The 21,558-nt window shown below is 49.9% G+C and overlaps 1 long non-coding RNA gene across 2 annotated transcripts; it reads left to right on the top strand.

The window, feature by feature from the left end:
• The first annotated feature begins 17,858 nt into the window (after nt 1-17,858).
• LOC308630888 lies at nt 17,859-21,558 on the top strand. 2 transcript variants are annotated; one of them, XR_014018065.1, is made up of 3 exons: nt 17,859-17,973; nt 19,490-19,681; nt 21,182-21,558. It is a non-coding gene; the product is annotated as an uncharacterized lncRNA (long non-coding RNA). The 2 variants fall into 2 exon arrangements; XR_014018066.1 differs by having other exon boundaries at nt 19,490-19,685; nt 21,187-21,558.

The raw sequence follows: 21,558 nt of genomic DNA, 5'->3' as shown, positions 1-21,558 counted from the left end.
ATTTAGCATTACTTTTTGGTGAGGACATAAAAATCCTCTCTTCTCGTTATTTTCAAACACCTGTTGTTAACTGTAGTCACCACACTGTGCAGTGGAACACTGGGAATCATCCCTCCTCCTAAATGTAACTGCTACTCACTGGCCAAACTCTTCCTGTCCTGCTTACCCCCTTCCCTCCTGGCCTCTGGTAGCTACTACTCTGCTCTGTGCTTCTGTGAGATCAGCTCCTTAGAGTCCACAAATAAGCAAGATCATGTGGATTTGTCTTTCTGGGCCTGACCGACTTCACTTGATGTAATGATCTCCAGTTCTGTCCATCCTGTAGCACATACCAAGATTTCATTCTTTTGATAGCTGCATAGTATTCCATTGTGTGCACAAGTCACATCTTCTCTACCCACTGATCTGTGGGTGGACATTTACATGGATGCCATATCTTCTCTATGGAGGATAATGCTGCAATATTTTACTGTAAGTGACATAAGAAAATTCGAAGAATAACAAAATCATGGGGCTGGGTTTGTGGCTCAGAGGTAGAGCACTTGTCTAGCAAGTGCAAGGCACTGAGTTCAATACTCAGCACCACATAAAAATAAATACATAAATAAATGCCCAACTACAACTAAAGAAAATATTTAAAAAAGAGAATCACACAATCATGCCCTGTCTGCCGTTGCAGGCCCTGTCCCAGAGGCACGGGTGACTTAGCAGGCAGCGTGTGTACTGCTCACTCTGTTGCACAATGCTAATGTTCTCTTCTGTCCCCAGAATGAACATGATATGAACATTCGGGCCTCTGCCACCTGGAAGGACATTTGTCACAGACTGCAGCTTCTTCTCTCGGGCAGTCCTGGCATAACTACGTAGCATGTCTGTGCAGGCAGGAGCTAGCCTGGGAACACGGTAGGTCAGGAGCAAAGCCCCGGAACACACTCACCCCAGCGCAGCGCTGCGGACGCGGCTCGGAAACGGTTTCCCCAGATGTTCCATAAAGGAAATCCTAACGAGACATTTCCCATCTGGTTAATAACACAGCACCGAGCAGGGCTGGGTAACAATATTCCCAGACTTGAGCTTTTAAAATGAGCTCTCTTCCCTGAGCATTAAATGACTTCTCCATCTGTCCTAGGAAAGCAGGAGATAAATAAATGTTTACTCAACCTCATCCCCTTCGGTCTTTGCTCTTCAGGGAGAAGAAGTATGAAGCTCGGCGGGTCCAGCAAACTGCTGTAACGTGAAATGATCACCTTCGCTCGGGCGTCTGGGAGTCAGACCGTCAAGCCTGCCGTGGCTTCACAGCGCTGGGTTCTACCAGAGCTGTGGACCATCTGAACATGGAGCGGCTGCACGGCGGTTCTGTTTGCTGGTCCAGTCTGACCAGTCGCCACAGGGGCCTGGTGGGCAGGGTGTTACCGCTGCTGACCAGTGATGAGTCCTTGCTTCCCCAATGTTGAAGAATAACACCAGAGAAGCACGCCGAGGCCAGGTCAGAGTGGAAAATAGAAGTTTATTAAAGGACAGCAGAAAAGACTTCTCCTGGAGGAAGAAGGGGACCCAAGAGGTGGAATCCGTGGAAGTGCGGTTGTCTCCCCTTTTTATAGTTCTTTTAGTGATGGAACATAGGTGGGAAGGCCCGAGGGGTGGGACACAGGTAGGCCAAAGAAGTAATCTGGGCAGGAAGGACTTCTGAGTCAGCACCTTCAAGTTTGCTGGGGGCTGTTCATTAACACTTCTTTGGGATGGGCTCTGGCCTTGGGCTTTTCCGGGACTTCATTAACATTCCAAGAGTTGTTCAACTTTTCCCAGAATTCATTCTCAGCATGGCCTCCATTTTAGATCTTACTCAATATTAGACCCGATTTACCTAACTACACTGACGACCTAACTTTAAATCTGGCTTCAAGGGGGCCAGAGATTTTTCTAGATTACTCTTGGATTCTCTGTCCTTATCCTTTGGGGCTTCTGCCTACTCTGGAGCCTTCGCCCTCACTGCAGTCCACGCACAGGCTGGGCAGCGGGAAGCCTTTCCCTGTGGCTGTGGCACTGAGGGTCCCTGTGGACTCAGGGGCAGCAACCTAGAGAAGGTCTTTACCAAGGCTCACTGACCCATCCTGTGGCTCTCGGGCCATGGCACCAATAGCTTGGGGTCAATATGCAAGGTGACCTGGGATGAGCAGGACCTGGCAGACCAAGTAGACACTGTGCGTGCCAGGGAACAACTAGGGGAAGGGGCACCCTTAATAATGACTCAGAGTACAGGGGTAGACGGGGTCTCTGGCAGATGGGACCTGTGGTCTCTTTCCACACAGGTGTTAGCTGTTACTATAGTGTTACCACCATTATCACCACCATCACCATCATCACCATCACCATCATCACCATCACCATTACCACCATCACCATCATCACCATCACCACCATCATCCCCACCATCCCCACCCACCACCATCATCACCATCACCATCACCATCATCACCATCACCATCATCACCATCACCACCATCATCACCATCATCACCATCATCACAATCACCATCACCATCATCACCATCACCATTACCACCATCACCATCATCACCATCACCATTACCACCATCACCATCATCACCATCACCACCATCATCCCCACCATCCCCACCCACCACCATCATCACCATCACCATCACCATCACCACTATCACCACCATCATCACCATCATCACCATCATCACCACCACCAACATCACCATCTTCACCATCACCGTCATCACCATCATCACCATCACCATATCACCACCATCACCACCATCACCATCACCATTACCACCATCACCATCATCACCATCACCATCATCACCATCATCACCACCACCACCATCATCACCATAACCACCACCATCACCATCATCACCATCACCATCATCACCATCATCACCACCACCACCATCATCACCATAACCACCACCATCACCATCATCACCATCACCATCATCACCATCACCACCATCATCACCATCATCACCATCACCATCATCACCATCACCACCATCACCACCATCATCACCATCACCATCATCACCATCATCACCACCACCACCATCATCACCATAACCACCACCATCACCATCATCACCATCACCATCATCACCATCACCACCATCATCACCATCATCACCATCATCACAATCACCATCACCATCATCACCATCACCACCATCATCACCATAACCACCAACATCACCATCATCACCATCATCACCACCATCACCATTACCACCATCATCATCATCACCATCATCACCACCACCACCACCACCATCATCACCATCATCACCATCACCATCATCACCACCACCACCATCATCACCATCACCATCACCACTATCACCACCATCATCACCATCATCACCATCATCACCACCACCAACATCACCATCTTCACCATCACCATCATCACCATCATCACCACCACCACCATCACCATATCACCACCATCACCATCACCACCATCATCACCATCACCATCATCACCATCATCACCACCATCATCACCATCATCACCATCACCACTATCACCACCATCATCACCATCATCACCACCATCACCATCATCATCACCATCACCATCACCACCATCACCATCACCACCATCACCATCACCATCACCATCACCACCATCACCATCACCATCACCATCACCACTATCACCACCATCATCACCATCATCACCATCATCACCACTACCAACATCACCATCTTCACCATCACCATCACCACCATCACCACCATCATCACCATCATCACCACCACCATCACCATCACCATCATCACCATCATCACCACCACCACCATCATCACCATCACCACCATCACCACCATCATCACCATCATCACCACCATCACCATCATCATCACCATCATCATCACCACCACCATCATCACCACCACCAACATCACCATCATCACCATCACCATCATCACCACCACCACCATCATCACCATCACCATCACCACTATCACCACCATCATCACCATCATCACCATCATCACCACCACCAACATCACCATCTTCACCATCATCACCATCACCATCATCACCACCACCACCACCATCACCATATCACCACCATCATCCCCACCATCACCACCATCACCATCATCACAATCATCACCATCATCACCATCACCACCATCACCACCATCACCATCATCACAATCACCACCACCACCACCATCACCACCATCACCATCATCACCACCATCACAATCATTGTTCTACAACCTCCTGGTCACCCAGCCTCATCCCACTCACCTGAGCAGGCAGCACTGTCCCTGCTTCCAGGATAAAACAGAAGCCACCATTGCCAAGGGTCCTGACCTCTGCCCATGGCTACCAGCCTTCCCGCTGCCCTGTGGGAGGGATTTCTCCTCCTGCCTGTCCCACCTCCCTCACCATCACCATCACCTCCTGCTGATCACTGCCAGCCTTGTCCAGTTGAGGATGTTGGAGGCAGACGGGTCTAGAGCCAAGAGAAGCCTTGGCTACTCACAAGATGATGGCCCAGGCCATTAGTTAACCTGATTCTGACCCTAATCACAAAGCGGGATGCTGGGCTCTCCCTTGTGGAGTGACACCATGGTTGCAGGCTCAGACGTGTTAAGGATTGGCCTGGGTGCTCTGCTTGCTGCAGGAGCTCCATAAACACCAGCCACCCCAGCACCTCCGGCAGGGAGCCCTGTGCTGGAGCGCTCCTCCTCCTCTGCATAGCCCTGGGCCATGCGCTCTGCCTGCCAAGTATCCATGCTGGGGCCGACCCATGCTCCATTCAGGCTCAGGTGCTTGGGATGCGTTGGGGGCGAATCAGCCGCAGTTCTGACGGCTGACCATAGGTGAGGAAGGAGACAGAGGGCAGTGAGCCCTGCCCAATCTACCAGGGAGAGAGGCAGAAACAGGACACCAGTGTACAGGACAGCCAACCAGAAAGGGCTCCGACCCAGAGGCAGCTGACAGCCACTCCCAGTGCAGGCCGGGCGCAGAGGAGGGCCCTTCCCAGAGCAGAGGCCTAGGTGCACAGGCCAGAGCCCAGAGCTCTGGGAGGTTCCAGAACGAAGGGGAGGATGGGGGTGAGGCCGTGAGTGAGAGGGCAGAGGGCCAGCAACCCCCTAGCAGCTCGGCTCTGGCCGCCCCGGGTGTCTGGGGGTGGACGCCGTGGGGCCAGATTGAGCGTGTTGGGCTGGAGAGGGTGGCTGAGAGCCCGCAGCTCAGAGCCTGGAAGGAGGCAGCCCCATTCTGGATGGATCCTCCTCTGGGACACAAGCCCCCGGGCAGTGGCCGTGAAAGTGGCTCTTGAACCAGGCTCAGGGATGGGCAGAGGACCACATTCCTGCCAACTCCAGGACCAGGGGTTTATCTGATTTAGAAAAACAAAAAAAGTGTAACGTGCCTGGCCCCTGTCAGGGGCAGATTCAGCTCCCCTCCTCTCAGAAAGAGGCCTGTGTCACCTGTCCCTGACAGGTGCCTCCTTCCTGCCTCCAGGTGGCCCCCTGCTGCCCTCGGTTTCATCCAGCTGCCCCAGGCCTACCTCAGGGTCACCTCTTCAGCCCTTCTCTGCAGCTCCCCCCTCACTAACCCCCCAGCCCTCGACACAGCACCTTGACGTCAACCCCCAAACTCTCCATATTCACCCCCGTGATGGCTTGGATGTTAGGTGTCCCCCAAAACCTAGGGTGTGAGACAATGAAGAGGGTTCAGAGGAGAAATCACTGGGTTGTGAGCCTGAGTCAGTGACTCAATCACCTGATGGGATTAACTGTGGCTGAGGCAGGTGGGTGTGGCTGGAGGAGGAGGTCCCTGGAGGCGTGCCTTGGGGTGCATATTTTGTATTTGGCCAGTGGAGCCTTTCTCTCTCTTTCCTGATGGTGTGAGCCCTTTCCTCCACCACACTTTTCCTCCATGACACCCTGCCTGACCTCAGCCCGGGAATGGAGCTGTCTAGGGACTGAGACCTCTGAAACGCGAGCCCTAAAATGAACTTTTCCTTCTCTACAGTTGTTCTTGTCAGACCTTTTAGTCACAGAAAGAAAAAAGCTGACAAAACAGCCCCCATATTCTCATTTCTACCATCAGGTAACCACAGACAAGGCCTCAGAGGGTGCAGGGTCTGTTTTCAGGGGCCACGAGGTAGTGGCCTGTACTTTCTTTGTGGACATGAGCGCAGTCTTCAGAACACCGAGGACTCTTCCTACCCACACTCCCTCACTCACACACTCGTTCACGTTTCCATTGCACAGATATCTCCTGGGCATCCATCCCTATGTTTAAAGCGACACATGCAGGACATTGCTGACAAGAAGGGGACATTTTTAACTCAACAGAAATACTAAGGAAGCTTTTCCTAACTTTCGCAAGTTAACCGTATTTTCAACCTCTGCTTCCTGTATCTAATTTCTCAGTGACCTCTGGTTATACAGTGTCCTTCTGTGTCCCTGGAGGGTTGGCTCTAGACCGCCCCACAATATGAAAATCTGCATATCCTCCCATCCCTCTGTAAAATGATGTACTCACTATCTGCATGTAACCTGCACAGTCCCCCTGTGTACTTTAAAATCATCTCTGGATGACTTATGGGACCTACAGCAGTTTAAGTGGATGCAGATAGTTCTACTGTGTTGTTTGGGGGTAAAGACAAGAAAAGAGTCTGCAGATGTTTAAGACTGAAGCATGTTAAAAAATGTTTTCCATCCACCGTTGTTTGAATCCAAACATGTGAACCTCGGGTGCCCGGGGCCAGCTGCCCTTCTGAGCTGACTGCTGGGTCACACCCCAGGGTAGCAACGCGGGCTTCAGGTTTGATGACTTGCCACAGGGCACCTCCCTCCTGACTGCTCATTTCAGATTTTGCTGACGTTAAGGGAGAAGCTAAGGAAGGCATTTGCTAAGTCCTGGGGACATTTCCATCCCAAGGAGAAGGCAGCAGGTCAGAGAGACCTTAGGAAATCCACACAAGAAGCCGGCTCCATCCAACCTCCCAATACAACCCTTTCCAAATCAAATATTTTTTCCTCTTGTTTCTCCATCTTCCTGAACTATTTCCCCCAACTGCACCCTGTGCAGGGCTGCAGCTCCTCCCAGGCCCCTGTGTCCCCATCACAAGTGCGACCCACTGGCCGCAGCCCCTGAGTACTTCAGATTCTGTACTTGGTATCTGCCATGATGCTTCCTGCGCCATTCAAAGCATTACAAACTGCGCGGAGTTTGTCAAAAGCCCCCGTGGCAAAGGCTGTTTAATGTATTGGACCATCCCGCTCCTTTTATACTCTTATTTTAATTTTTCCCATGTTAGGTGTTTATTGTAGGAAATACAAAAACTGTAAATAAGTAAACAAAAAGAGCATCCACAATCACACTGTTGGAAAACCTCTGAAGACCATTCAACAGAAGGCAACAGGTCCAAAATGTAGTTTTACAAGAAACACAGCACGCTGACTCGGCTGCTGGCTGCGTCTGCCCTCCTCCCACAGTCACCACAGCCCTCTCTTCAGGGACACTTTGGCACATACTTGCTGAATTCTTGTGATGAGCGTCTAAAAGCAGAACTTTGGAATCGAACGTACACAGTTTTAAATGAATTGTGCTACAAATCGTCAAATTGCCCTCAGAGCCCAAAACCAATCAACACTCCCCTCATCTGTGAGCCGTGAGGGTTCCTTCTGCTTGGCCGACCCTCAGCCCGTCGCCTTATGCCTTTGCCAGCAGATAAAAGAAACGACGTCTAACTGTCCCAAGCTTTATCACGCTTTGGCAGATGCCAGTTTGTATCTGGAGAACGTTTGTCCAAGGCAAATTCAAGGAAGGGGCTTGGTTGATGTCGTAGGTGGAAGAGGGAGCCACTCTTTCAGAAGTTAGGAATGTGGGTCACAGAGCCATTGCTCCGGAAGATGCCATCTCTGCCATGCACACCCCTCCCAAGCTGGCTGCCTGTGACAACCTCTGACAGACGACTGTCCCTAAAGCCTGCTCGGCACATGTTGCTGGCAAAGGCCTGGAACCTGTCCTGAACTATGAATTGAACTTGAGAGGCTTTGCCAGCTACTTGGTCCAGGAGTAGCCCCTGGGTGGCCGCTGTGTTCCAGATACTTTTCTAGTGACTGTATAGTCTACCTGGGAGTAGGGGAGGATGCTAAGCAAGTAAGCAAATGGAGAAGAACACACACGCAGGACTGGCTGTGTGAAGGGCTGGATGAGTTCACACGTTATTTGTGTTTCAGGGACAAAGACGAACAAGACTCAGCTCTTGCCTAAAAGACTTCTTACTGCTTTGAGGTGCAGAGGTGAGAAGGACAGAAGCTTCAGGAAGCCTCTGGAGTCTCCCTGAGGTGGACTGCAGCTTCTGCTTTTCAGGGTCTCCAATGCCCGCTCTCTGCTTCTCGGAATCCTTGGGTGGTGTCAGGGCAGACGCCAACTCCGCTGCGCTCCTGGGGCTGCCCCTTGCCCAGGCCATGGCCCTGAAAGTCTTCCCGCTGGTACTGGCCCAGGGCTCTCTGAGGCCAGCACTCCCGTTCTGGCCACGACATCCCCTGCCACTTGGAGTGGAGTGAAGAACAGGGAGAAGGATGGCCCTGTGGGGAGGGGGAGGGGGACATGGTCATTTGTCCCTTACACAAGCTGAGCCTGATTTCCAGGACTGCACACCACTGAGACAACCAGGCCACTGTCTCACTCAGCCCGCAGCAGCTGGGAAAATTCCCATTAAACATGCTACCTGCTGTGGAGCGCTCGAACCGCCTCGAACTTACATGTCCCCCATCTTCATTAGCTGTGTGGACACCGGGAGTGCTCAGTGTGGCCCTACTGTCCTGGCACATCTTACCCACAGGACAAAGACCTGATTTCTGACATGTTCCTTCCTGCAGGAACAGAGACAAGAGCACTGTAAGAAGAAAGGAAAGGTCATGCTGCCCTGAGGGTCTGGAGGAGGATTTGAAGCCGGCGACTGGAGGGCAAAACCACAGTGTGAAATCCAGAGCAGAGGGCTCTCTGACCGCAGCCTCCCCTGGGTGCCAAGCAGTGTTCCCGCCAATGGGGTCAGCAGCAGTTCTGTCCCCAACACCCTGGGGGTGGAGAGGCTTTGGTTCAGCTGGAAACTTCACTGGGAGACCACGAGGGCCCCTGGGGTTCCCAGCAGGTCCAAAGTCGTGATGATGACAGGTGACTAACAGGCGCTGGGCTCCACCCCTGGTCTCTGTAAGACGGTGGGGGGAGGCAGGGCCCACACTTGGTGGCTTTAAGCCAGGGCTTGTCCACCTTGAATGTGGTGCACAGCAGCACGCTCTCCCAGAAGGTCTCAAGTTCCCATGTTGCAAGTCCACCTGTCCTTGGACCGTGTTTGTCGTCCACCCCACTCTAAGTGAAGGCCAGCCTCACATTCAGCCTCTCCAAAGGAAGGGCTGGGGAAGAGATGCACAATGTGTTGCCAGGTTCCACCACAAGTGTACTGTGGTTTTGTTTCAGTGAAATTGGTTGGACCAGAGACACTGTGCCCCAGACTCTAAGATGTAAGGCCAAGGGGACTGGGAAAGGACCTCCGTCCTCTGCCATCCCACCATCAGGGGGACGCCCCGGGAGGCCCTGAGCAGGCTGTGGCACATCTGGGGACTGAGTGAGAGCCCTGTGCTGCCCTGCTCAGCCTCCCACCTTCGCTGGCAACGTTCCTGTGGTGTTGAGGGACGTGGCCCCGTCTTACCAGAGAAGGCAAAGGAGTGATGGCCACTCTACCCACACCCCTGGGCTTATTTTTTTCCTACTAAATTATTTTATTTCATTTTTTAAAATTTGTTCTTTTTAGACACACATGACAGTAGAATGTGTTTGACATGTCATACATACCTGGATGTCACTTCCCATTCTCCAGGCTATACAGGATGTGGAGTTTCCTGGTTGTGTGTTCATACGTGAACTCAGGAAAGTGACGTCCAGTTCATTCCACTGTCTGTCCCAGTCCCATCCCCCTCCCTCCCCTTCATTCCCTTTGTCTAATCCAATGAACTTCTATTCTCCCCTCCCTGCACATTGGGAGTCCTCATCCACACGTCAGAGAAGAATTTGGGCCTTGGTTTGGGGGACAACTTATTTCACTTTGCATGACAGTCTCTATTTCCATCCACTTACCAGCAAATGATGGGGGTTATTTGTAAAAGGCACCTTAACATAAATGATGACCGTGACAATTGCAGGTTTGTACCAATTAGTCATGCACATGGACCAAGACCCGGAGGGGATGGCACCCCCAGAGCTTGTCCCCATGGTGGGGTGCTGGGCTGACATCTGCAGCGCCACACACTTGGGTTGGGTGTTTTCCAGAATCAAGCACAGTGTGGGGATCCGTGTCACGTGGCTCATGAGTCACTAATGGAGAAAGCATGAAGTTGATGGTTCCACACATGGCTCTGGAGTCCCCTCTGGGACACATGCAAAGGGGGGAAGTCCAGACTTTCCTAGAGGCTCCAACCCCGTGTGGGTGGGAGTCCAGGATCCCTCCCTTGAAGGAGGGAAATTGGAGCTCAGAGGACCAGGTGCCTTCTGTGGTCCAAGGGAGGAGCCACGGGGCCCAGCTAAGGCAGCAGGAGTAGTGTGGGTGAGTAGCTTGGGATCCAGCCACACTGGGTGGAGGCAGAGAGTCCCCACACCCCGCCCCATGCACAGCCTCTCCAGTGTGCCTCCTCCATGGCGCTACGTTTGCTGCAATTGGTGAACAGCCTGCCTTGGAGTGGCACTGCCACTACACCCCATGGCTTGCACTGGGGCTTACTCCGGGTGTTGTACTCTGTGGGTTTGGACAATGTGCAATGACACGCATCCACCCTTTCCGTGTCCTACACAGTGGAGCCCCCACCCTGCAAGCCCCCTGTGCTTGTTTAACCAGCCGCCTGCCCCTCAGCCCTGGCAACCCCGATCCTCTTTCCGCCTCACAGCTCTGCCCCTTGGAATACCACTCAGTGGAATGGCGCCATGGAGCCTGTTCAGTGGGTGTCTTCCACTTAGCAAGCTGTGTGTGAGGTGCCCGTCTCTGACCAGGAGCTCATTTCTTCCTGGTGCTGAACACCGTCCCACTCTGTAGGTGAAGCACTGTGTCTCCTGTCCCCTATGACGGTATCATGGCTGCTCCTACTGCAGGCTTTTAGGAGGGGAATGAGACGCTCAGCCCAGGCCTTGGGTGATCTGTTCGTATCTTCAGAACCCCCTTGAGAACTTTTAAAACTTATTATCCTAGTACATTGGAAAATATTAATTCTATGTACCATGATAGAATCATACATACTTACCATTCTGTAAAAATCCAGATATAATTCCACCTGTGCACAATCATCACTGGGTGAAGTGTCACAGCAGGGGGTGCATGGAGCCCCAAGGGCACTTAGGACATGACCCAGCTGCTTGTGCAGGGAGGGGCTCACAGGGGTCTTATGTGCCTTTTCAAATGGTCCTCACGTCTTCCTTCACACACTGTGCAATGGATGCAAGCAACCCAGAAGCCCCTACCTCTCTGAAGGTGGGGAGCTACGTCGGCAAGATCTCTATCCAGCTCGGGACCCCCTTGGGGAGAGCTTGCCTGGGTACCAGAATGAGAACACTCACCCTGTTTCTTCACCGGAAAAAAAACACTACCCAAGAATTCTGTTTTTATGTTGGGAAAACAGAAACAGAACCTGAATTTATACAAGTAGTTAAAAACAGCGGATTGGAGAATCTAAGTGTCACCATAGCAACCAAGGCTGCAGCAAGGCCTCTGGACACCTGCCCTGCCCTCCAACCCTCTCATTAGACTGTGCTTCTTTGGGTCGGCACCTTATTCACCTTTTTCAAAAAAGGAGGCAGATGCTCAAGGTCAGATGTGACCAGAAGGAGGAAAAGCGCAGATCTCAAGGCCTCAGCCTGTTTTTCAACAGTGGTTTTTGTGTAGACGGCTGTGATCCCTGACGTGCCACCCTGCACATCAGGTCAAGAAATTGGGATGATTCTGAAATGTTAGGTGCTTTGAGGTTCTCAGAGCCAGTGAGGAGCTTGGGGTCCCAGGCTCCTGAGTCCAAGGCCTTCCGCAGCACCACAGGGAGCCACCTCCTCACACCACAGAGCCCCAACACCCAGGAGGGCGTCCACGGGAGAAGTACAATGAGGGCGTCTCATTTGATGGGCAAGAGTCAACAGCAGGCTCCAGCTAATGAAAAGCTTAGCCGTGGTTCTGGATCACGTCCCATTAGAATATCTTTCTATTTCAAGTCAAAAATTCTTATGAAGGATTCATTTTAATAAAACTTAAACTGCAGGGAACCATTCATCCAGAAAAGCAAACAGGTCCCAAGCGTCCGGCAGGACAAGTTCTCACACAGTGAGCACACACTCCCCAACTCAGGAGCAGCAGAGAGCCCCCAGGCCCATGGCTCCCAGAGGAGGCCGCTTTACTCCTCAGCCTGCTGCGGGCTCCGGAGCTGCCTGCTGCCTGCCTTGAGCTGCGTAGACTTGGAGCCCAAAGCCTGGCTTCTCCGATCCCCCCACTCACTGTCTGTGACTCCACGTGGCTGCGTGTGGCAGTGGGCCATTTCTTCCTGTCAGCAGGGCCCCTCAGTGTGTCGTGGGCGTGTGTCTTTGTGCACTTAACTTCAGACATCTGTGCTACTCAAGGATATTTGGATTTCCAGTTTCCAAAGCCACGAAGAGTGGTCACTGCTGTGTGTCTCTCAGGCACAGGTGTTCCATGTCATGAGGAGGCAGCGAGACTGAAATCGGCCGCTGGGCACAGGAGGTCTGTGCTCAGCTTTCACAGATGCTGCCAGTTTTCCAGAGTGGCTGTGTCAGCTTCCCCCTCCAGCAGTGGGGAGAGCGCTCACCACCACACGGCCAGCACTGCCGCAGTCTGGCTGGGCACGGGTAACCGAGCCGCCACAAAGCCTTGTAGGTTCAAACAGCAACTACTTTATTTCAACTCTCACCAGCACTGCATGCGCGCCTTTTCGCCAATGCCACCCACGCGGCCCTTCCAGAAAACCCCACACACAGGAAATCCCTCCTCTGGCACTTCCCCAACCAATGGGAACTCTCCGGGAATCCCCGCAAGAACTCCAAAGTAGCCAGTGCCTGCAAGAGCCGCCCCATTACCGACTGTAAAGGTCAAATATACAATACAATCAATCCAGCATCACAGCAATTATATACAGCTTAACTCAAATCATCATCTCAGTGGTTCGCTGGCAAATGCCAGGCGTCATTCTGACCCGCTGTGGCTCTCAACACAGCGCTTGGCAGGCTCCCCCTTAAATTTAGCCTCTCTCCTGCCTGAGATGTCTTTGCCCACCCCAAGAAGATATCCCTCCGTGTTATTTTCTGGAATTCTGTGGCCCTATAGGGTAGCAGTGCTCACCTAAATCAAAATTTTCCTATATCCCCAAAACACCTAGAGGGATTAACGAGAACCACAGATAAAACTACATAACTCACACCCATAGCTTTACCCGGACACAAGGCCGTACGACACACCTCAGTGGACAGGTGAATAGAAACGGCCCAGCTCTGGAAGCCTACGCCCGAGCAGGGAGTCCCGTGTGACCAAGCTAGGAAGGAGGGTGGCACAGGGACCCGGTGAGGCCTGAACACAAAAGGTTTCGTGCAAAGAAGGCGACCCATCCTTGGGGAGCACAGCCCTGGGACGTGGTGGGTGGCAGCACTGGTCCCTGGAGAACCGGTCACTGGAGAAGGGGGCTCGGGACACCCTGGGTGGGTCCTGCTCCTGGGGAGAGGAAGGCAACTTCCCAGGGAGATGCACCCCGAGGCTTTCTGTGAAGGGAAAGAAGAAGCGCAAGTGGGAGACATGGGGAAAACTTAGACATCAACGGTTCTCCACCGTCGGTTCTGGAATTCCCAAACATCGGCCTACGAGGAAGGACGGACGGAAGGACAGACAGCGTCCCTGCAAAGGCTCCCCATTCTGCTATATGGTGAGCAAAGCTGTACAGGTGTCAGTTAAAGCAAATAAGCTAGAAATAAGAGTTAGCTACCGTGAGCAGCTGTCGGTGACTTGGGTTGCCTGTGACAATCGGGCTGTCCCTTACATCTCACAAATACCTCAATTTGCTTTTTGGAAGTGTCCTCTGGCCCTGCCCCACGTGTGTCCTTCAGCTTCCTTGGATGCATTCCCTGGTCTGAGGGGCTTTCATGCTTCAGCATTGGAGCCACCCCAGGGGTCAGAGTCCTTGTCCACCTTCACGTCCAACGTGGGACACCAGCACCCTGACGGGAAGTCCGGGGTGCCTGTGGAGCATGCCGAGGTGGGTCTCTCCATGGGCTGAGAGAGGCAAGTTGATTGCTTGTGTCGAGGGTCCCAGTGGCCATATCTAGGCCTTCCTTTTGGGGACAGAAATGTGACACAGAATGTTTTGGAAACAAACTGGGAAAGACAAATGGAGAGTCCTGCTGCCAAGTGTTGAGCTTTTTCTTTCAATTCCGATTCTCCTCTATGACATTCTCCGTTTTCAGTGCCCCCAGACCACAGCCCCTCCACCCTCCTGGAGGAGGAGGGGCAACCTGCTTGATCGCAGAGGTCATCCTCTGTCTCCTCTTTCTAGGGCCCCTCATTGCAGTCCTATGAGTTCCCACCACCACCGCCGGCGCTGAGCCTCTCGAGGGCTGCTTCTCTGGGCTCCTTTAGTCTCCATCTTTTCCTGCTCCCAAATTATCTTGAAATTTCTTGTCTTTTGAGTTTTCCTGATCTCTACTATTTTTATTGCCAAGGTCACACTTTTCTCGATCCCCGACTAGCATTCTGGGATAGATTGGACAGGTGAGGGTTCGATGGTTGTGGCCTCTACACCAGGTGTAGCCAGCAGCCTGAACGAGATGAGCAGTGGGCCTTGCAGAGGGGCAGTCCGGTGGAAATGCTCTGCAACTGGGCGCTCTGCTCTGTTCCTTCCTTCCTGTGCCCTGTCCTGGTTGACCCCTCCAAGCCCCAGCCCGCATGTGGCTCTCGCAGTTAACCAGCAGGCTGGGCTGGGCTTCAGCCACAAGCAGGCCCCCACCCCAGGTCTCAGTGGCTCATAGAGCACTTGCTGCAGGTTGCCCGGGCATAGTGGGATTGTGTACCTCCCAGGACCTAGGTGAAGTGAGGTCCATCTTGACCCTGTGGCAAGGCAAATCCCTTGTGCATGCCCACCTAGAGTGGGAGCAGACAAGAGTGGCCCTGCCATGTGCTCAGGAGGATGACAATGTCTGGGCAGGACGCTTGGACAGAATCAGCCCACTGCAAGAGGTGCTGGTAATCATCACGGCCGGCAACATGGCCAGGCTGGATTTTGCCATTGGAGGTCTCCCTGGATGCTACATCCTAGGTCAGGGTGAGTATTAACTGCATCTCTGACTGCAGATCCTAGCAAGTCCAAGAGGGCAGGAGAGTGCAGGCGCTCAAGTGTGCTGAAAAATAAATTTTGTTTTTATCTACTCAAACTTTTCCTAATCTGATACTTTTACAATGCATATTTATAGCCTCAAATAAGTTAGTCCTTCTTCTCCTTCTTTTCTTGAAGAAATGGACAACCCTTCTGAAATCATCAGGACTCCAGGAATCGCAGAACGGCTAAAGATGACTCATGGCTCCCAGCCACACAGGTGGCCGAAGGCCAGTAGATGGAAGTCCTGACATGGCAGGCAGGTGACTGGCCAACAGGACCGTGAGGGTGAGAAAGCCCTCGACAGGGTGCAGCAGCGCTGGCCTCCTGGGGGTCCTGCCTTTCCACTGTGACCACTTCACTTCCAGAAACGTCCTTGTGTAAGTATTTACACAAATGGGCACCAAACTTGGTATTTTCGTAAATCTTTGCTCTGTGCTAAGTATAAATTCGAATTAGCCATCATCACTAAGAAGGGTGAGAACATTCTGTGGGGTGAGGTGTGCACAGGTCTCCTTCTTGTTTGGCTGTTCTCATAGCCAGCAGCAGATGGGAGTGATGAATGGATTCCATTAACGATGGTAGATTTTTAACAAGGAAACCTCCCTTTCCTTCCCTCCCCTCCCTTAATCTCCTTATCAAATTAGTGCCGTTATTTTCACAGCAAAAATGGTATTCCTCCCCAGTAGTTCACTTGCAGTTCAATCCCGGGTGGGATTCTAGTTTACTTCTTAGAGTCGTGGTGAAGCTGAGCATCGCGTGATGTGCTGGCAGTTATACATCTGGGCCATGTGTGTTCATGGACGGTGCCCCCAGAGTCACAGGAGGTCTGCAGAGCCACCTCTCCCCTCCCCCCAAATGTTTCGCCTTGCATCAAAAAATCACTATCAAACTAATATCTGTGCACCACACAAAGAGGGGAGAATCCAGGAATGATGTTAGCTATCCAGAAATAATCAGTGTATTTGACATCTTGGGCAAGTATTTTTTCCTATTTATTAATTTTCACTCTCTCTCTTTCCTCTCCTCTTTCTCTTCTTCTATATGTGTATTCTGTACTCAAGCACACACACACGAAAGAGAGCTATAATGCTATCTTGAAATTCACTTTTAAAGCCTAGTAATATATCCTCAACATTTTCCCAATAAGTGGACTATTTTTGAAAAATTTCATTTTAACATTTGAGTGGTATCCCGCCATATGGGGTATGTGTTTTGTTTGAATCCATGTCTATCTTTGGGCACACAATGATCTTTGCTATGCCACTTTATTAACTTAAGAAACAGCATTCTTTTTTGCACATAACTGTTTTTACACCTTTCTGATCTTTGCAGAACACAATGTACTCAAAGTGCAACTTCGATGTAAAGAGTGACTATGTTCCAGGGCTTCACCTCCCTCCACGAAATCTGTGCTCCTTTGGGTTCTGCCAGCAGCAAGGAGAACATCTATTGCCCCGAGCTCTCTCCATAAGGGGTCTTGTCATTTTAATGACACCTTCACAGTGTGATTTGTGTAAAATGGTGTTTCATTGTTGTGATTTACATTCCTTTCTTTTTAATAGTTGAAACTTCTTTTTTTAAAATTTCAATTATCAATTTATTATTTGTACATATTTATAATCTAGCAGTAAATGTATTTTTATTTGTTCTAATTAGTTATACAGAACACATTTTGACACATTATACGTAAATGGAGTACAAGGTCTCATTCTTCTGGTTGTAGGTGATGTAGAATTACACAGGTCGTATAGTCACACACACACATAGGGTGATAATGTCCGATTCCTTCTCCTGTCTTTGCTCCCCCATGCTCCCTCCCCTTCTTCACTCCCCTCTGTCTAATCCAAAGTAACTCTCTTCTTCCCCACCCCAACCCCTGCTGCATTGTGATTGCATCCGCACATCAGAGAAAACATTCAACCTTTGGTTCTTTGGGATTGGCTTATTTCACTTAGCATGAAGGTTGAAGCTTCTTGACAATTATTTTCTTAATTGCAAAAGTAATACCTAATAATAGTGAAGGGTGCAAACATTAAAGCCTTTGGCCGGAAATACTCGGCTTTTAGCTGCGTGAACTCTGTGATTCGGAGCCGCTGACTTAATCCTGGTTTCAGGGCCAGGGTGCTCTGCTTTTGCTCCAGCCTGCACCGTCTGGGTTTTGCCTCTGGATCTAAAGGGAGTTTAGGCATTTTTCCTAAACAGAGACAAATTTCTCCCCAGGAGGAACCTGGTACCAGTTGTCAACATCGTAATTTATTGTCGTTCAGCTGCATTTTCTATTTTTGTTTCAGATATGACTGTTTTCAAAGATTTAATGCTGTTCACACGCTGCTGCCCTGTGTCACTCAGCTTTCCATCGCTGTGTCCAAAAGACCCACCAGGACAACTTAGAGGAGGAGAAGTCTATTTTGAGCTCATGATTTCAGAGGTATGGCTCTGGGTCTGAGGAGAAGCAGAACATCATGGTGGAAAGGCGTGGTGGAGGAAAGCTACTCATCTCACCGCAGTCAGAAGGAGAGAGAGAGAGAGAGAGTGAGTGAGCGCGAGCTACAATGACAGGTATAATCCCCAAGGACATGCCCCCAGTGGCCCACCTCCTCCAGCCATGCCCCACCTGTCTAGAGCTACCACCCTGGAGTCCATTCAAGTGGATTAATCCACCAATGGGGTTCCAGCTCTCGTAACCTTTCACAAGAGTGTTTTGGGGTATTAAAGATCCAAGCCATAACATGCCCCATCCTGTTCTATGCCATAGGGGAATGTTTAGCTCTAAAACTTTCACAATCATTGTTTTGTACTAGCTTATTGTACGGACGTGGCATAATTGTCCATTTGCCCGTGAGTAGCCATTTTGGGTTTTGCTGATATTCCTTTTTACAAAAAATGCTCTAACGCACATTCTTCCACATGAGACTTTCTTTGGGATTCATCCCGCATTAACGAAGGCAGGAATGCAGGACTCACCCTTCATCGTCTCACAGAGAAATTGTGCATTTACATTCCCCCCACTTACAAAGGGTGGAAGGGCCACTGTCTGTCCATTTTGTGGCCAGCAGTGGCCATTTCCCTATTTTTGATTCTGTGAACCTTAAAGTTCTGCTTTTCCAACTTGCTCATTTGACATACCTAGAATTTATCACTGGGTAAGGAGTCAGGATGTATCCATCGTCCCTATGAAGCAGTTAAAGTCCTGCACAAATACTGCATCTCTCAGTCTTTCTGCCTCTGTGTCGACACAAAGCTTTGGGAGATTCTGGCAGAATAAGTACATGGACCAAACTCCAAGTTCTCAGTGTTTTCTGGTCCTATCTGTTCATCTTTGTGGATCTCATCCTGTTCTAATTACTATGCTTTTATCAAATTGGGGTGAATAGGCAGGCAGGCCCCCCTCTTCCTTCTCCAGTGTCAGGCTGGCTATTAGCCCTCTTTCTCTTCCATATGGATTTTATGACAGAAGCTAATAAGTTTTTTTTTTTTTTTAAAGAGAGAGTGAGAGAGGAGAGAGAAAGAGAGAGAGAATTTTTTTTAATATTTATTTTTTAGTTCTTGGCGGACACAACATCTGTGTTGGTATGTGGTGCTGAGGATCGAACCCAGGCCGCATGCATGCCAGGCGAGCGCGCTACCGCTTGAGCCACATCCCCAGCCCGCTAATAAGTTTTATTAAGAACCCTGGGGGGTTTTGATTGGGATTTCATGGACTTCATAAGTCAATTTAGACAGACTTGATATCTCCATGAGGCTGTCTTCCCACTGTGACCCCAGAACATGTTTCCCCTTAGTAGGGCTTCTTACTGCTGTGACAGTTGTCTCAATAAGAACCACGCTCATATTTTGTTAGATTGATTCCCAGGCCCTTGTAAATCTTGCTGTGTCATCATATTATTTTATGATGACATTTTAAATTCATCTTTGCTGAACATAATAATCGAGCTTCTTTCTTTCCCACTCTTTTCTCTTTGTATTTTATGTGATTGGGGATTGGGGGATCTTTTTTCCTTTCCTTATACATTTTATGGTTTCAACAAATACCAATTAGAAGCCTGATAGTAGATGCCGTTTTCTTGTTTTTCAGTTCGACATAAGTGCGTCTAATGTTTCACTCCTGGAACAAGATGACCTCTCTCCTGCGCTCATCCTTACAAGTTATGAAGGCTCCTTCTCTTACCAGCTTGCCAAGAGTTCGACTTGATGGCGGATGCGGGTTGAACTCAATGCCTTCCTGCATCTGCTGAGAGGACTGTTTTCTTCATGGACCTGGCACAGAGTGAGTTATCGTAATAGTTTTACACATTATCTCTGTTTCTTGTCCTTTTTGGTCAGAACAAAACGCTTTCTCATCCTTTCATTTCAAGTTTGGCACTTTTCATCTTGTGATAATTTTAGAGCTATATAATTTGTCCTTATTTCCTCTAAGGGCATGGCTTCTGATAACATGGAGAGACAGCATTTCATTTTTTCTATCCCAGAAGCAACATTTTTAAAAGACAAAATTCTCCCAAAGATCTATGCCAAACCAGTGATGGGAAGACCAGAATACCATCTGCTGATGCTTATCAGCCTCTTCCTCCCCATAAGTGAAAGGAATCTCAGTCTAAAGTCTCACTTCATAATCTTGTCTTGTGAGCTGATTTTCACATGCTTCATAAAGAGTTATGTAGTTACCTTTAATCCTATATTTCAATGCTTACCACTAATCTTTTCTTTTTTAATTAGAATTTTAAATTGATGAATACAAATCCTATATGTTTAAGGTGTGGAACATGGTGTTATGCAATGTGTGTACTTTGAGGAATACTAAACACTCATTCGCATATCTATTGCCTCCCATGGTTATTATTTTTTATGGAAAGAACACTTGAAACCGACTCTCCCAGCAATCTTTAAATGTGCATACATCATTACTGATGAGAGTGGCCACACTGTACAGTGGGGCCTCCTCACTTATTCCTCCTGCTCAACTGAAATTCTGTATCTTTGGACCAATATCTCCCCTGCTCCCCTCCCATTCCCTGCCTAGCCACCGGTATCCACTCTTCCACCCTTCGCTTTGGCGAATTCGACCTTTCTAGGTTCCGTGACATCTTCCCTTCAGCTTCAGTCCTTTAGCTTCAGTCGTTTCAAGTTTGCCTTACCAGGTCTTTTCACAAGGGCTCACTGCAAGGTTCATGATGACTTTCTGCTGAATTGATATGTGAAGAACAACTTCACTGGGTTCAAAATTCACGGTTCATATTTTCACCTAAAATGCCGTGGAATTTGCCTCTGTGTCGGAGCTGTGTTGGGAAGTCCAGGCACTGGAGAACAATTTCTCTTCCTTTAGGCGGTGTTTGTGCACTTATTACAGGCATAACTCCTCCAAATTGAGGAAGTAATCACAACTAATTACAAGTCCCCTAGAGGACGTGAAAGGATAATCAATGAAGGCTCCGTCAAGGACGTGGCAGACCAGCTTGAAGACATGCACAAAACAAAACACACGAGACAGAACAGAAAAACGGGGTGTCCTGGTTTGGATGGAATGTCCCCCAGGGCTCATGGTGGAAGCTTGGTCCCCACAGCAGCAGTGCTCAGAGGTGGAGCCTGGGGAAGAGGTTGGATCATGAGGGCTCTAATCCACTGGTGGGCTCACAACTGAGTGGACTACCGGGGGCGGTGGAGATGGCAGGAGGGGCTGCAGCCGGAGGATGCAGGTGCTGGGGGCATGCCCCGGAAAGGGACATCTTGTCCCCAGCCTCTCTTTCTCTCTGTTTTCTGACTCCTCTAGCTGAGCAGCCACGCCCGCCCACCATGATCATCTGCCCCAACACAGGCCCAGAAACCACGCAGTCAAGTGACCATGAACTGAAACCATGAACCAAAATTAATCAATCCTTCCTCTTTAACTTGTTCTTATCAGGTATTCAGTCACAGAAATGGAAAGCTGACTAATAAAAGGGGTGAGTGTGAATGAAAGAAAAGAACAAATGCAAAAATATTCAAAGTATTCAAATACATTTTTAAAAACTTACCTGAAATAAAAATACTCTGGAGTCTGCAGAGCAGATGGCAGCCCCATGTTTTCAGGAGCAGTTGATGGTAAGAGATTAATAGGAGAGCCTGCTGGAGTCACTGGTCTTATAATAGACTCTATAGTGTGTGTGT

The sequence above is a fragment of the Spermophilus citellus genome (assembly GCF_964194105.1).
Source record: "Spermophilus citellus genome assembly, chromosome: 11".
NCBI lineage: Eukaryota > Metazoa > Chordata > Mammalia > Rodentia > Sciuridae > Spermophilus > Spermophilus citellus.
This window is presented reverse-complemented; position numbering and strand designations above follow the sequence as displayed.